This window comes from Nicotiana sylvestris, chromosome 9 (assembly GCF_000393655.2).
Source record: "Nicotiana sylvestris chromosome 9, ASM39365v2, whole genome shotgun sequence".
In the NCBI taxonomy this organism is placed as follows: domain Eukaryota; kingdom Viridiplantae; phylum Streptophyta; class Magnoliopsida; order Solanales; family Solanaceae; genus Nicotiana; species Nicotiana sylvestris.
The window spans coordinates 22,403,268-22,407,507 of record NC_091065.1 but is presented as its reverse complement, the minus strand read 5'-3'; the positions used below and the strand labels follow the sequence as shown (position 1 = coordinate 22,407,507).

Here is a 4,240-nt window from a genome sequence, read left to right as displayed (position 1 = left end):
ATATTCTCGGCTATGGAGTTGTTTGAGTCCAAAGCTACTGAGCGAACTACAAGGGTGATTATAGTGTCTCTTGTCATCCATCCTGAGTTTTGAGCCATTTTATCTAGCAGGATCTTACATTCTCTAAATGATTTGCTCAAAAATGCTCCACCTGCTGAATTATCAACGTCGGCCTTCAACCTATCTGCCAATCCCATGTAAAACCTTTGTCCCATCATTTGATCTGGAATGTCGTGATGTGGGCACTTAACCAGCATCCCTTTGAACCTCTCCCACGTTTCTTGTAGTGTTTCAACTGGTTTCTGCCTAGAGCTCAATGTCTCATCAACTTGTTTGGCAGTCTATTTGGGTGGGTAGAACTTGTTCAAAAACTACTTGACTAACTCATCCCAAGTGGTGATAGAGTTTATGTGGAGCAAATTGAGCCAAGTCTGAGCTTCTTTAGTCACGGAGAATGAAAACAATAATAGTATAATTGCTTCCAGTGTCACATTTGGTTGCCTTTGAGTGACACAAATTGACAAAACATTTTTCAGATGCTGCTGTGGATCTTCAAGGTAAGGCCCGGAGAACAGTCCCTTGTTCTGCAGCAGATGTAGCATGTTATTTGTGATTTGAAATGACTCCGTTTGTATCTAAGGGACTACAATTGCGGTTGCCAGATTTTCAGCGGTGGGTTGTGCCCAATCATACAAGGCTACTTCTGGCGCTAGAGGTTCCACACCCTAATTGTTCGGGTCATTCCCATTGTTTCTGTTGTTTGGTTGTCTATTACGTCACTCATGTCAAGTTCAATTCGTTCTGTTGAATTCTGTTGTCGCTTGCTCTTCTTGTTTGCACGATTTAATTCCTTGAAATCTTTATCAGGATCCGATAATGCTTCAAACAATTCATCAATTCTTGAGGAGTTTCTAGGCATGCACCTGTAACACCCAAGACTACAAACGTTAGAATTTCAATACAATAAATTTAAAATGAAGAAAATTGACTAAACTAAGAATCCTAGATATTCTTATAGTTGTAATAAATAACACCGTTAATTCCTCGGCAACGATGCAAAAATTTGATCATGCCTAACTATGCCTCATAAGAGGTCTAGCCGTCATTGCAAATATAATCCGGTTTACAAGTCCGGAGTCAAATCCCACAGGGAATTAACCTACTAATTACAACCACTAGATTCATATGAATTCAAGTAATCAACCTTCAGATACATGAAATAACTATTTAAATATTTACTAACTAAGAGTAAAGTAATTAAAATGCAGTAATTTTTAACTAACAGAGAAAATGTTGTGGACAAGATATGAAAAAGTCTAGGGTTATGATTTCCCCTATTATCGGAATCCTCCCCGATATGTTTCCTATAAATTCACCCAAGTATTCTATATCGATCATGAGTACTTTGAGTGTGTATCTCTCTCTAGCAACTACCACAATTTACTAGACGTATTCTCTCAAACTACGCTAGCTGGCACTAATTCGCCGCTCACTATGATCGCACTAAGATTTCGTTATCTCTAATCCCGCCTTTAAACCCTCCGTATTGATCTCTCACATACGTTAGGAGTGAAGTTGTTCAACAACTACCTAATGTGTACTCACTCTCGAGAAATATACACACTAAATAAGCAAGTTAATTGGGAGCTCTTCAATCAACAACAACGAAAATATAGTTGAACAAGTAGAGAAAAATCAAAGACAAATCTATATTAAATGTAGTAGAAAATCATCCTCCAATAGGTTCCATCAAACCCTAGATTAGAAAGTTTAGCTACTCATAATCATACTAACAATCATGATGATAATTGAAAGCATTAAAATACAGATTAAGGGAACATGAAAGAGAAAACTCTTGCGATTTGTTGCTTCTTAGTGTTCCTGTAGCCTTTTTCCTCTCCAAAAGATGTCTAGCCCTAAGAAATAGGTTTAGAACCCCTTTTGTACATGTTGGGGGCGTGTAGGGTCGAAACTACCAAGTTCTAGCCAAAATAGGACAAAATCCGCCTTAGTCGTCTCGCTTGGCACCTGACGCCAATCAAGACGCCAAACTTTTTCACTATTCTGCCTTTGGCGTTTTGGCTGGTGCATGGTACCAATCTGGGCATAAAACTCATACTCCCTCTAAATTCTTCCGTTTTTACTTAACTTTGCATGCAAGCTTGCCAAATCGACTTCTACATATATAACATCATTATTAAGCTCGAGTCACAAATATTTACATCAAAATTAACAAGATTGAGATATAATACAAGGCAAATTACATGCAAAGATATGCATTTTTAGCCTAACATCAATTCCCTATTTTCTTGATAGGGTAACTTAATTTGATAACTCTCTGACGGTAAAAGGGAGGTCTGTTTATTGTTATTTCGACTCTTAGTAGACTCTAAAAAAATTCAAGAAATTCCAACGGACTGTCACCGCCACTGGTTATCATCTGATTCGGATATGTGCATTCAGACCAAAAGCCGAAAACAAAATTGTTACTCCCTCCGTTTCAATTTATGTGAACCCATTTGACTGGGCACGAAGTTTAAGAAAAGAGAGAAGACTTTTGATCTTGTGGTGTAAAATGAGGCACATATGTTTTGTGTGGCTATAAATCATTGTGTAAAGGTAAATTATTTCCAAATAAAGGAAAAGGTCATTCTTTTTGGCACGGACTAAAAAGGAAATAGATTCACATAAATTGAAATGGAGGGAGTATATTTTACTAAAAGTTTGTACTATCCAAAACCTAAGATTTCCAAAATTCAATAATAAGTACCATATTAGGTCATATATAATAAATTCTCGTTTAGCGAGAATCCATTAAATTAAACCACCACATGGATCCAACTTCAAAGAAGCTACTCCTCTTAATTAGTGGAGTAATTTCTTGATTAAATATTTGGTTTACCTTTTGTACCCAGTTGTCGTATTCTCAAGATTGTAAATTCTAAATTTTATGAAGATTAACCAGTATATATTTTTTTAGGTGACTTCATAATGTAAAATGAAAATAAAAATTACTCTCTGTTATAAATAGAATTCTATTTAAGGTGAATGTCTATATTTAGAGAGATTCTAGGGTTTATTGCTTGGTGACTAAGTCAATCTCTCCCTATAAATAGAGGATTTTATTCCATTGTAATTCATCCCAATATCAATAAGAATTCTCTCTCTATTTTGCTCTGCAATACTCTTCTTCTTCTTTTATTGTTTCATAACACGTTATCAGCACGAGACTTTAACCAATTGAGTAGAAGATTTGGGATTGAGCATAATGATTGTCAATTGTTCTTTGAACTTCCTTCGTGATTAAATTCTGAACTTAAGGTAAGTATTTTACTTTTCTCTTTCAAATTCTTGACATTCTATACTTTGATTTTAAATACAAGTAAAGACGATAAATTTTGATTGCAACTCTAATGGAGTTTGAAAGAAATTATAACCACCCAAAGTGGTAAAATTTCTATGTCTTGCCATGATCAAATTCATGTATGATTGTGGGCAAAGAATTGAAAATCTGTCCCATTGAATTTGCTCCATTCTCATTCCCTTTAGAGAATGTGATAGCAGTATGTGATAAGTCTGAAAGAAGATAAACTTACTACTATGAATGTATCAATGGATGTGGACGTGATAATAGACGAAATTATAATCGTCATTATTATGATATTGAGAATAATAAGGATTCTCAAATAATCCTTCACTCTGTGAAAGTAATATTTGTCATCGATTTGACATGAGATTTTATAAAGCACATATAGATGATTATGGTCCATTCATGATGTGAATGTGACAACATCTAATTTATGAATACATATTCATTATTGGAAGAATATGAACGTGCTAGTGGTAGTGAATATACCACACTCACCTCTAGATGAAGGTTTGAGATGAAATAAGAAAATAATGTCATTATTATGGCATGAATGATCACTGGTCACGTACTTATTGTACGCCAAAATATTATGGCAATGTGATTATTAAAAGACAATGGTAATGCAAGAAACAGATCTTGCATATAATTTGACCATGACCACAATGGTATAACTTTTTCTTTAAAAGAGATATTCATCACATGGATGTTGATGAATCTGTGGTAGTACAAAATTAATTAAAAGCTCTGGAAGAGCCAATTATTACTATTTTGGAGGAATACAATTGATTATCATGTCAATTTATTGTGTTGTAGTAAGTCTCAAAGAAACTTATTCAGTTTCCAAAGTACACGCGAAAGCGGTTGATTATA

At 34.9% G+C, this 4,240-nt stretch overlaps 1 non-coding gene across 1 annotated transcript; it reads left to right on the top strand.

Moving 5' to 3' along the window:
• The first annotated feature begins 228 nt into the window (after nt 1-228).
• LOC138878786 (small nucleolar RNA R71) lies at nt 229-335 on the top strand. Its single transcript, XR_011402562.1, has one exon. It is a non-coding gene; the product is annotated as a small nucleolar RNA R71 (small nucleolar RNA).
• The last annotated feature ends 3,905 nt before the right edge of the window (nt 336-4,240 follow it).